We start from the raw sequence: 13,890 nt of genomic DNA, 5'->3' as shown, positions 1-13,890 counted from the left end.
TCACATTTGGCTATTTGGTGTCTATGAGCGGGCACTCCCGGACATTTCTGCACTGCAATTACTATTTTTGGGCAAGGTTTCACTTTCAGCAAGATCAGCCATTCTCTCCCAATGGACTTTAAGCTTTCCCACTCTGATGTCAGCCTGGAAGCAGATCATTAACAAACTTCTGAGTATGGAATATCTTACGGCAAAGAGGACATCTCCGAAAAAATTCTCAACTATGATGGGCATTTGGGGAGATTATATTTGATACCTTCCGTCCAACTTTATCACTTAATTAATTACCATGTCTATGTGTATTTGATACCATGCAATGTGTTCATTGATAATTTAAAGGGGGGGGGGGTTCATTTGTTATAAAAATCTTTACCAAAATGGAGGGTGGCCATATCTATTACCTTTGGATTTAAAGGTTGTTTGACTATTATTGAATGGCACCAGAATTGAGCTTACAATGTACATTCTTGCATTATTTCCCTGTATTATCTTTCACTCTGTTATATGTACATTACTGTTAATAAAAAATATTGAACAAAAAATAAAACAGACTATGGGACAGTCCATGAAGTTAGAAAATAGCACATTCAAAACAAATTGGAGAAAATTCTTTTTCACTCAAAGCACAATTAAGCTCTGGAATTCATTGCTGTTAGTGTAAATTGATTTAAAAAAGGTTTGGTCAAGTTCTTGGAGAAGACCTTAAACTGTTATTAACCAGTAGACTTAAAGGTGAATTTTCAAAATACTGCATGAATAAAGTAGCCTCTATTCACATATTCCATATTTAATAAAATTCAAAAATACACATGTATGTTCATTTGCATGCACACATGTACACTTATAAAAAGTGGCATTTTGGGGATGTTCCAGTTCAGAGCTAATAGGTAGGTTTGTAAGTTCCTATTTTAAGAGACACCAAGGGGTAGATTTTCAAAGGGTTGGGTGCATATGCGCGCAACCCCCAAAAACTTATCCCTGCCTCCCCCTGCGCGTGCCGAGCCTATCTTGCATAGGCTGGGTGGTGCGCACAAGCCCCGGGACGCACGTAAGTCTCGAGGCTTTCAAAAGTGGGTGGTCCGGGGGCGGGTCCAGGCTGCGTGACAGCAGTCCGGGGGCATGTTCGGGGTTTGGGGGCGGGTCTGGGTGCGTGACGGCGGTCCGGGGGCGTGTCCTGAGCCCTCCTCTGTTCCGGCCTTGCCGGGGGTTCACGCGCCTGCCGGCACGCACAAGATACGCCTGCCAGAGGCAGGCGTAAGAAATAAAATAAGGTGGGGGGGGATCTAGGTAGGGCTGCGGGTGGGTTAGATAGGGGAAGGTGGGGGTGGGGGGGGGCGGAAAAAAGTTCCCTAAAAGGCTGCTTCGATTTCGGAGCGGCCTTGGAGGGAACGGGGACAGCCATCGGGGCTCCCCTCGGGCTCGGCCCGTGCAAGGTACACGTGTGCACCCCCTTGCGCGCGCCGAGCCTGGATTTTATAACATGCGTGCGGCAGCGCACGCATGCTATAAAACTGGGCGTAGATTTGTTTGCGCCGGGTTGCGCGAACAAATCTACGCCCGCGCATATGTTTTAAAATCTGCCCCAAATGTGTACATTTTTCAACTTATTTGCATATTTTTACACCTGCTAAATAAGGGGTCAATTTTTAAAGCGGTGCGTACCTATCTGCGCCAATTTTATAACGTGTGCGCATGTGTAGGTGATGCACGCGGGGGGGGGGTGAATTTTCATTAAATACGTGCAACACAATTGGGCCTTCCCAGTTCCCTCCCAGTCCATTCCAATTAAAGAGCGGACTGGGAGGGAACTTCCCTACACCCCTACCTAAACTTCCTCCCTCTTCTCCTTTCCTCCCCACCCTTAAAACTATCCTAACTTTCCCAAAATGTTTTATTTTAGTTCTTACTGCTTCTCTGGAGCAGCATGTAATCTCTGCATGCCAGACGGCTGCCAGCGTATGCTTCCCAGGACAGCATCGAATGGTGCTGTCCTGGCCTGACCCCACCCCACCCTATTCCTGCCCAGACCCCCCTTCCAGCCAGCTCCTTTGCAGAGGCCTAGCCATGCACGTAAACCCCGGTATTTGCGCACGGGCCTTTGAAAATTTACTTGCAACTGATGTAAGTGATATGAAATTAGTTTATTGAATAGCACTGCTAGAATGGGTGGACTGGGTGGACTAGAGAGAGTTCAAGCTGAAAATTCAGGAGGGTCTCAATGAGCTGGAGATGGACTGGGCAAACTGGTGGACTATTTGATAAACTGGTTACTTTCCTTGATGGAAATATGGTTGAAAATTGGCCAACTTGTGCATGTAAATAAGGACTTATGCAAGTAGGTCATAGCTAATTTTCACGTGTAAAATATATATATATATATATTTAAAATAGGTGAATACATATTTAATACATTGAAATATGGGGTTTCAGGCATTGCATGTGTTCACATATAAGCCTATGTGTGAGCATATGTTGCATGGTAGAATCACGCAAATTTAATAAAACATATATTTATTAGGTCGATGTAGTGTATTTGGATTTTCAGAAGGCGTTTGACAAAGTCCCTCATGAGAGGCTTCTACGAAAACTAAAAAGTCATGGGATAGGAGGCGATGTCCTTTCGTGGATTACAAACTGGTTAAAAGACAGGAAACAGAGAGTAGGATTAAATGGTCAATATTCTCAGTGGAAAAGGATAAACAGTGGAGTACCTCAGGGATCTGTATTGGGACCGGTGCTTTTCAATATATATATAAATGATCTGGAAAGAAATACGACGAGTGAGGTTATCAAATTTGCGGATGATACAAAATTATTCAGAGTATTTAAATCACAGGCAGACTGTGATACATTACAGGAGGACCTTACAAGACTGGAAGATTGGGCATCCAAATGGCAGATGAAATTTAATGTGGACAAGTGCAAGGTGATGCACATAGGGAAAAATAACCCTTGCTGTAGTTACACGATGTTAGGTTCCATGTTAGGAGCTACCACCCAGGAAAAAGATCTAGGCATCATAGTGGATAATACTTTAAAATTGTCGGCTCAGTGTGCTGCAGCAGTCAAAAAAGCAAATAGAATGTTAGGAATTATTAGGAAGGGAATGGTTAATAGAACGGAAAATATCATAATGCTTCTGTATCGCTCCATGGTGAGACCGCACCTTGAATACTGTGTACAATTCTGGTCGCCGCATCTCAAAAAAGATATAGTTGCGATGGAGAAGGTACAGAGAAGGGCAACCAAAATGATAAAGGGGATGGAACAGCTCCCCTATGAGGAAAGGCTGAAGAGGTTAGGGCTGTTCAGCTTGGAGAAGACACGGCTGAGGGGGGATATGATAGAGGTCTTTAAGATCATGAGAGGTCTTGAACGAGTAGATGTGACTCGGTTATTTACACTTTTGAATAATAGAAGGACTAGGGGGCATTCCATGAAGTTAGCAAGTAACACATTTAAGACTAATCGGAGAAAATTCTTTTTCACTCAACGCACAATAAAGCTCTGGAATTTGTTGCCAGAGAAGGTGGTTAGTGCAGTTAGTGTAGCTGGGTTCAAAAGAGGTTTGGATAAGTTCTTGTAGGAGAAGTCCATTAATGGCTATTAATCAATTATACTTAGGGAATAGCCACTGCTATTAATTGCATCAGTAGCATGGGTTCTTCTTAGTGATTGGGTAATTGCCAGGTTCTTGTGGCCTGGTTTTTGGCCTCTGTTGGAAACAGGATGCTGGGCTTGATGGACCCTTGGTCTGTCCCAGCATGGCAATTTCTTATGTTCTTATGTTCTTATTCGTGCATCCATTTGCTTCATTTTTTGGACACTTATTGCATAACTAACGAATGAACGAATGTATGCACAACAAATTGTGTGAGCCTAATTGATGTGCTTTAGACAGATGCACATATCATTTGTTTTGTGCACACATTCGTCCTTTCATTATAAATGTTCTTACACATGAAACAAATGGATGTCCAAAAACTAACAAATGTATATCCCTAGTATTTATCATGTGAACATATTATAAAATTGCTACAGTTGCCGCTCGCGGGGCCCAACCCGTGAGTAGCCCCTCTCACCTCTGCTGCCTGCTGCGCCGGTTGGGCTGTGTAAGGTGCTTCATGGCACAAGGCCTGTCTTGAAAATTACCTCTTTAATGATTTTATCTGTAAATTGAAATACTGGACCAGAAAACATGGTGTGCTTTCATTTTGAAAGAGCCATAGAATTTAGCACTTACAAGTGAACAGCTTAAAAATTGTGGATTCCCCGATGCGAGAGATGTGGCTTTAATTTCTGAACTCAGATTTTTCTCCTATGAATAACCATGGCAGCCTTCATCATTATTAAGGACAGGAAGTCTAAGCTATTATTCAACAGTGATACTTTCTGGTCATATTTAGGAGATCTGCTATTTTTCGGGCCGATACAGTAATGAGCAGTAGGAAGAGCTGCGTTAGTGCCGGGCGCACCCGCGGTTGCCGCACGCACAGTCCGGCTCACCCACTGCTCGATAGTGTATTTAAATAACTTGCAAATGCAAGCCGCGTCCAAGAAGCGTCCGTGAGGCGTTAGTTCCTCACAACCCATTTTACTGTATAGGCGCTTTACACAGCGCCTATACAGTATCCTGGGGGCGCTGGTACCTGTCATTTCAAATGACATTTGAAATCACCTCGCGTCCCGACACGCAAAGTTAAACTTACTTTTCCCGCAGCCCTCCCCCGGAGACGGACCGCGGCCCCTCTGCCTCCCGGGGGCAGCCAGCAGCGAAAGCGGCCCCCGCCGCCGGCAAAGACGGATGCCTGCACGGGCCCTCTCCCACGATCGCTCCCGGGCGGCTTCCTTACCAAAGCGTGGCCTCTCCTCCGCAGCTTCTCCGCCCTTCCGCCGTGACGTCCATTCAGGCCCCCAAGCCAGCAAAGCGCCAAACGGGCTTTGCTGGCTTGGGGGCAGCCCTCGGGAGGCAGGGGGGCTGCGGTCCGTCTCCGGGGGAGGGCTGCGGGAAAAGTAAGTTTAACTTTGCGTGTCGGGTCGCGAGGTGATTTCAAATGTCATTTGAAATGACATTTGAAATGACAGGTACCAGCGCACCCAGGATACTGTATAGGCGCTGTATAAAGCGCCTATACAGTAAAATGAGTTGCGCGGGCCTAACGCCTCACGGACGCTTCTTGGACGCGGCTTGCATTTGCAAGTTATTTAAATACAGTATCGAGCGGTGGGTGAGCAGGACTGTGCGTGCGGCAAACGCGGGTGCGCCTGGCACTAACGCAGCTCTTCCTACTGCTCCTTACTGTATTGGCCCGAAAAATAGCAGATCTCCTAAATATGACCAGAAAGTATCACTGTTGAATAATAGCTTAGACTTCCTGTCCTTAATAATGATGAAGGCTACCATGGTTATTCTGAGGAGAAAAATCTGAGTTCAGAAATTAAAGCCACATCTCTCGCATCGGGGAATCCACAATTTTTAAGCTGTTCACTTGTAAGTGCTAAATTCTATGGCTCTTTCAAAATGGAAGCACACCATGTTTTCTGGTCCAGTATTTCAATTTACAGATAAAATCATTACAGAGGTAATTTTCAAAACCCAGTTTCATGCATATAAATAGCAGCCGCCGGCTGCTTGAGCGCCCAAATTTCGCTTTTTTCGCTTTTCGTTGCTTCGGGAGGAGGGTAGAGAGGACTGGGCTGCCCCGGAGATCGGCACCCATGGACGCGGCCAGGGCAGGTGAGCGAGGGCTGGGGGAAAGTTTGCCGCCTACCCTTACCCCTGCCTCTAACGCAGGGGTAGGGGTAGGCCGTAAATTAGCAGGTTAAACGCGCGGCTAAACTGCAGGTTAAAAAGGCGATAGTCGGGGCGTACGTTACTGAATGGGGGGGAATAGCTAATCCAATCGTTTACATCTCATATACATGCCGTGGGCGGAAGGGGTTACTCGTTGATTTAAAGAGGCGGTAAGAATGGGTTAAAGGGGATAGTGAATCGCGGGTTGGACTAACGCGGCCAAATTGTGAGTAGAAGGCAGGTTAGAAGCAGGGTAACCGCGGCTGCACTTTACTGTATTGGCCTGTTTGATTGCTTTTTAAATATTTGTACTGTACTGATGAGGCTAGACTGGAGAAGAGCCTAAAAATGGGGCTATTCCATGGGTAGAGGTTAGTTTCAACTTCCAAATGAACTAAAAGTCCCTCCCCCTTAAAAAACAAATCCTCCTTCAGGTACAGGAAACCCACCATGGTTCTAACTGTAAATTAAACTTTCTCTTGATATCCTGTGGCTGGTCATAGCAGAACAAATTTTATGGGAGTTCCCATGTGGTTATCAAGCTGTACCATATTTCTCTCTAAGCAATTCAGTTACCATTGACCTCTTTAAGCATATCATCACACAGCTCAGTATTATTTCTTTGTTTCCATCTCAAGCATTCTTCCTTTTTCTTATGAAACAGAATGAACAAACAAATGATCCTTCTGGATTCCAGGTACTGTCTGCATTTTCAAAGGACAATGGCTCCAATTATGCCAACAGGATGTACTGAGAGTTTCTGAACTCATTTGTTCTGTCCTCCGTTTATAGAGAAATATGAAGAATCTGGGGTTCAACTCAAGCTTGATTTCAGTTTTTAGAAAAATCTGTTTTTAACCGGACGAGGTGATGAAAATCTTCCTCGTCAGTCCTGGGGAATTCTAGAAGTAAATTAAAAACATTTGCTTTGGATTTTCTTAAGATCCCAAGGAAATTTCTAAATTGCTCTCAGAAAACCAGAGAAATCCTCTCAAACCTGCTAGCTATTTTGAAATCTATTTCAATCATACAAATACCTACTGTACCTGAATGGTGCTTTGAAGTAGAGATGTGCTTCGTGTTTAGGTATCGGGTCTGGCTTCGGTCGACCGATTCGTTTAAAAATTTAGTTTTTCGCGTGTGTTTTGTTTTTTTATACGAACGGAGTTAGTGCGCACTAACGGGGTTAGTGCGCTCACTGTTACCGTTAGTGCGCACTACCTAAAGTTAGTGCGCACAGCCAAAAAATTGCAACTTTTAAGTAAAACGTATCAATTTTTAAGGAGTCCGTTAGCTAAATGTACGGTTCCCAGCTCCCACTGGTTCGCACCACCTGGAAAACAGGCAATGGGAATGTAGAACCAGTATTTTAAATCATCCGTAGTTAGTGCGCACTAACGGGGTTAGTGCGCTCACTGTTACCGTTAGTGCGCACTACCTAAAGTTAGTGCGCACAGCCAAAAATTGCAACTTTTAAGTAAAACGGATCAATTTTTAAGGAGTCCGTTAGCTAAATGTACGGTTCCCAGCTCCCACTGGTTCGCACCACCTGGAAAACAGGCAATGGGAATGTAGAACCAGTATTTTAAATCATCCGTAGTTAGTGCGCACTAACGGGGTTAGTGCGCTCACTGTTACCGTTAGTGCGCACTACCTAAAGTTAGTGCGCACAGCCAAAAAATTGCAACTTTTAAGTAAAACGTATCAATTTTTAAGGAGTCCGTTAGCTAAATGTACGGTTCCCAGCTCCCACTGGTTCGCACCACCTGGAAAACAGGCAATGGGAATGTAGAACCAGTATTTTAAATCATCCGTAGGTAGTGCGCACTATCGCTGGCTAGTGCGCACTATCGCGGATTAGTGCGCACTACCTTGAGCATGCTCTGTGAGGTCCCCGGAGGCCATTTTGCTTAAAATACACGCACTAATAATTATTTTCTTACTACGTGCAGTCTCTGAGACAGAGCAGTGAGCTGAGCAGCACGCGCAGTGAGCTGACTCTGAGTCTCTGAGCACTGTGAGCAGCAGTACAGACACCAGTCCAGTAATAAAATCATCAATTCAACAGACGTTGATTCACACATTATCATCAACTCTACCACTGTAAGTGTATAATATAATAAATTAAATATATAAGATTTTGTTTTAGTTTTTATACAACAGTATTACTTTACTAGTAGTTACTTAGTTGGTTAAGAAATAGTTAATGCACTTTTTTTCGGTGAAGTAGCATAAAATAATATAAAAATAATATTAAATGAAGTTACTTACATTAGGGGAAATTAAAAGTTTAACACACAAAAGTACTTCATTTAATTTTATGCTAATTTAGTGAAAAAAAAGTTTAACAGAAATTGTCAGTGTCAGACAGCTCCCTCTCTGCATGAGAGGCTGGCTGGCTTCACAGACAGGGGGGGGGGAGCTCAGCTGCCTGACCCTCACTCCTCCCCTCCCCCCATGTCCCTGCCACTGAACTGAATAGTGTACTGTCACTGTGAGGGTGAGGGCTGAGACAGCTCCCTCCCTCCCTGTCTCAGCCCTCACCCTCACAGTGACAGTACACTATTCAGTTCAGTGGCAGGGACATGGGGGGAGGGGAGGAGTGAGGGTCAGGCAGCTGAGCTCCCCCCCCCCCCCCTGTCTGTGAAGCCAGCAAGCCTCTCACTACGTAATGCAGGCAGGGAGGGAGCTGTCTCAGCCCTCACCCTCACAGTGAGGGCTGAGACAGCTCCCTCCCTGCCTGCATTACGTAGGGGGGGGGGGGGAGCTCAGCTGCCTGACCCTCACTCCTCCCCTCCCCCCATGTCCCTGCCACTGAACTGAATAGTGTACTGTCACTGTGAGGGTGAGGGCTGAGACAGCTCCTGTCTCAGCCCTCACCCTCACAGTGACAGTACACTATTCAGGTGAGGGCTGAGACAGGGCTGAGACAGCTCCTGTCTCAGCCCTCACCCTCACAGTGACAGTACACTATTCAGTTCAGTGGCAGGGACATGGGGGGAGGGGAGGAGTGAGGGTCAGGCAGCTGAGCTCCCCCCCCCCCCACTACGTAATGCAGGCAGGGAGGGAGCTGTCTCAGCCCTCACTGTGAGGGTGAGGGCTGAGACAGCTCCCTCCCTGCCTGCATTACGTAGTGAGAGGCTTGCTGGCTTCACAGACAGGGGGGGGGGGGGGGAGCTCAGCTGCCTGACCCTCACTCCTCCCCTCCCCCCATGTCCCTGCCACTGAACTGAATAGTGTACTGTCACTGTGAGGGTGAGGGCTGAGGGCTGGCTTCACAGACAGGGGGGAGCTGCCTAGCCCCTCCCTGCATTAGTGTGTGAGCTTCTGAACAAACAGCTGTCCTATAGCACATACTTTTTTTCATCTTCTTTTTTATTTTCTCATGGTAGGATGGAACGTGAAAGGGAGTCAGATGACAGGGGGAGGGAGTCAGACTCCTCCCCACCGTCCTCCTCCAAGGTGGCAGCAAGGTCCAGGAAGCCCCGCTTTACCCAGGCCGACGTGGACCTCCTGGCCCGGCTGATGCTCCTGGATGAGGGGAACCTTTACACCCCCCCAGGCAGCAGGCCTAACCTGCAAAGGGAGACTGCTGCCTGGGCCTCTCTCCAGGAGGAGTTTTGCCGGCGGGCCTCCTACCCTCGTGAGGTGGAAGACCTGAAAAAGAAAGGTGAAAATAATAATGTTGATCATAATATTCAATTATAAATTATGTATATTATTTTGTCATTGAAAATTAAATAGAGTATGATAGTAATACTAGCTACAGTAGCTACTAGTAGCATACATTGAGTTATATAATTATAATGTAATAATTAACTACTATAAGTAATAAAAGTTATAATGTTAAGTAAATATATTTTAAAAAAACAGAAATACTAGTAGCTAGCTACTAGCTAGCTAGCTACTAGTGTACCACCCTTACCCTATACTATACTAGTATTAATACTTAATAACTAGACTACACAGGAAATAAAATTATCTGTGGTATATTATTGATATTTATATATTAATCGTTTTGAAATGGTGGTATTTGGGATTTTTTTGAAAGCCACATTGAAATATAAATAAAATAGTATTTATGTATAACTAACTTTTGTATGTTGCATAAAAAATAATCTAGTAGGTCAAGGCAAAACATGGGCATGTTGTAAAAATTAATCAATGTTATTCTTTTTCCTGTATATCCCTCTAATTTTCAGGTCGCCATCTGCGATTGCACGAGGGTAGGTGGCTCGAGGAGGTCCGCCAAACCGTGGCCCGTTCCGTGCCTGGTAAGTTGTTTTCAGAATACTACACAAGAACAACACACATTACACAAGTATTCAATTAATTGTAATGGAATTTGTGTTTAAAAATGTTTCTTTACTATAACAGTGAATGAATCATTGTGTCTGATCTCATTCTTGTTTTTAAAATTCTAACTGTTCTCTGAATTTTGATTTGTCTTGTACAGAACAACACCCAGGCAGGGACGAGGCGGGGCTTCCTGGGCCTAGTGGGAGGCAGAGCTGTCACCAGAGGAGGACGGAGGCAGCAACCAGTAGTGGTCTAGGTAGGAAATAATATATCTCTTGGCACGGCCAGTAAAGTAGTATATATTATCTGAGGCTGAAAAACAAAATCTTTTTTTTTTTATATCAATCAGTTTTAGTGGCTGGGGATTGGGAATGGGGGGAAGTGTGTATTTATTTATTTGTATATATTAAATGACACTGAGTGGCTATGATAGTAAACTAAAGAATTGAAGGTGAAAAAAAAGAAGAGGTTTGTAGTGTATCTCCTACCATCATATTCTGTGTAACCTGAGATTGACTATTATTTCTCCTTCCAATCCTTCAAATTATGTATTCTCTCTAATCTATGTTGATAGATTTGATATCCCTCCACTCTCCCCCTCACTCCTTCTCCCCTGCAATGGACTCCTCATTTTTCTATAATCCTCAAGGTCAATAAACTAAATAAGGGGTAGATTATTTTATAAACTTGCTCGCACGCATCCAGTATTTGCTTTTTTATTTGTCATATCTGACTATGTGTAATGTATGTATAATGTATAGTTCTGTGTCTCATGTTGAATTATTATTTTTTTTTAATTTCTTTACAGGCCAAGATAAAGCTGCCACCAGCCAGCGGCCCACCACTTCCACCAGCACCACCACCAGCGCCAGCGCCAGTGCCAGCACCAGCACCAGCACTGCCGTACTTCCTGCAGGATCTCCTCCAACCTGTAAGTGCTGCTGTGCACAATATTCAAAGTTGGAGGAGATCCTGCAGGAAGTACGGCAGTTCAAGGCGAAATATGATGCCGACTTCATGATGTTGCAGCAGAGGGTCGGAGAGGTGCAGGCCAGTGTCAGCAATGTGGAGAGGAGGTTGTTAGCCCTGGAGGAGGCCCCTCAGGAGCAGAGGGAAATGGCTTCTCCTCCTCATGAGATGCCTCATGAGGAGGAGGTGCCAGTTCCCTCTGCTTCAGAGCAGGTTTCTCCAGTGGCGGCACCCTCCTCTCCACATGAGCCTGACCCTGCTGCAACATCATGAAGTCAAGGCATCATATTTCGCCTTGACCTGGGCTGCTGGGCTGGTTTTTTTTTATTTTAATTTATTTTTTTTGACAAAAATGTTTGTCTATTGTAATTTGTTAATGTCTTCTAATAGTTAAATATTTGTAAAAAAAAATAAATGTTAACATTGTTAAAAATGTTTGTTTGTTCTTTTTTATATATTATTTTATTAGTCATTTAACTAATAATAATTATTCATAAATAATATAGTATGGTACTACTAAATTACAAAGAGCAGACATGTACGGATGTATGTCTATTATAATCCAACATATTTCATTGTTTTAGTAGTAACTAAGTTAGTCATACACTTCCATACAACATTCAGTATGGCTGAATTAGCACAAGTTGTATACTTGTGAGCAGTAGCGCCAACGTCAAGGCTTCAACCGTGGCTACTGACCATTCACACATCTTTCAACCTGGCCAATACAATATTGTGCACTGTGTGCAGTGTGTGCAGCACTCAAGCTACTGCAATGACTCACACGTCAATGCCAAAAATTGCTCCATGACCAAGACAGCCATTTGAAGCAAAAACTTTAATGCTTGTGATACTAAAGTAGGAGTAAGGACTAGGAGAAAGCAGACTCATGAACAAAAAATCCTTCAGAAATGTACAACTTCTGGGTGCTCAGTTTTCTCTTTTTATTACACTCAAGGGTGTTTGTATATATTTGGTTAATCAATATATTGTTACAGTAGTGGATATAACAGTAACAGTTTATATCCAACTAGTAGCTAGTAGTAGTAGCTACTAGTTGGATATAAACTGGATATCCAAGTAGTAGCTAGTAGTAGTAGCTAGCTAGTAGCTAGCTACTACTAGTACAACCACTAGCTACTTTGTTAGAGTATCAACCTCTCTGTGCACTGTAAGTGCAATTTTATATTGTATTGGCCTGAAATTCTTTCATACTTCATTCACACAATCATGCTGTCGGAGATGGACGCTGAGGCAGAAGAACCCAGCGAGGACTTGCCTGCCTCAGAGGTGGACACTGGGGGAAAGGAGCCTGGGAGTGAGAAGCCTGTGTTGGAGACGCAGCAGGACAGAGTGTTCATGTCTTGTGACTCCCAGACTGGCTTCTCCTGTGGGCCACAAGAGGCAGCAGCGGCAGTGTTGTGGCCGCTGCTGCCTCTTGTGGCCGGGCACCCCAGCAAGCGATGCGGGGAGCACAGCTGCATAGAGCCAAGCCTCTCTTCCACCCCTTGACCTTGGATCTCGGCCCTCGACAAGAGGCTCACTCCTCCCAGTCACAGGGAAAGTTCGGATACCCAAGCTGTGGAAAGTTCGTTTTGATAAAAACCAATTGCTCGACTAAGTCTGGAGACAAACGTGCACGGTGTGGACTCACTATGTTCCCTGTCATTGAAAATACTCTTTCACTTTGCACACTTGTTGGCGGGCAGGAAAGAAAGTGCTGTGCTAGTATTGCAAGATCAGGCCACATTGAAGCTTTCTGTGCCCAATATCTCAAGGGATCTGAGTCCATGCTCTGAATTGGCTCAGACAGAAAACTCTTAACATGCAGTTCTGAAACATTCTCCTGCAGGTAGGACTCAGTAGTAGTAACTCTTCTGCCAACAGCTGATGCGATTGCTTGTGACATGGCAGGCAGTTCATTAAATGTGGAATGACTCATATTTTGATGTGTTATGGAAGGGGTAGGGGAGCAGCTGATCATACTAGTACTTGAGCAGGATGGAGTTGGAGACTGAGAGGATAATACTAATTCTTTTTCATCGTTACCAGTGGAACAGACCCTGTTAGACATTATGTTTTCAACCATTGTAATCAACTTTTTTTTCCAATGTGTAAGAGCATTGTTCTTGAGAGCAATACTGCCTTTCACACGTGGGTCACACATCGTGGCTAACATATAGCAATCCCTTTGCATGAGAGGTTTCAATCTTTTTTCAACTTGCTCTTTTAAGCATTTAACAAGCATTAACACTTCCTTAGAGAAATCTGGATGATGCAGAAATTCCTGTAATACCTCCTCCAGATAGTTTACTACAGGGATGACACCACCCAAAGTGGCATTAGCTGAACTCAATGCATCAGTATATACTTTGAAAGGCTTGAGGACATGCACCATGTGTGCAATGTTTGTCCAGTCCTGACATCCAAGAGGATTTTCCAATCCAATTTCAGTTGCCATTGCCAAATCATGAAGAGGTGTCTGCTGTTCAGACAACCTCTCCAACATAAGATAGGTGGAATTCCATCTGGTAGGCACATCCTGAAGAAGGTTGTGCAAAGGTGCGCCAACTGCTATTTGCCTCTTTCTGAGTTGCTTCCCACTTTTTACACTACGATTGAAATGCCCAGCTATTTTGCGACACTTTTCAATCAACCGCTTCAGGAGTTGACTACTACAACTAGTAGTAGTACCACCTTCCTTGCCACTAAGCCCCAAAGCATCCCTCACTATCAGATGCAGGGTATGTGCAAAGCATCGGATGCCGCTGAATCTGCCATCAGCCAGAGCCTTAATAATATTGGAACCATTGTCAGTAATGAAAAAT

The sequence above is a fragment of the Rhinatrema bivittatum genome, chromosome 7 (assembly GCF_901001135.1).
Source record: "Rhinatrema bivittatum chromosome 7, aRhiBiv1.1, whole genome shotgun sequence".
Taxonomy (NCBI): domain Eukaryota; kingdom Metazoa; phylum Chordata; class Amphibia; order Gymnophiona; family Rhinatrematidae; genus Rhinatrema; species Rhinatrema bivittatum.
The sequence above is the reverse complement of the archived record's forward strand: the minus strand, read 5'-3'. Positions refer to the sequence as shown.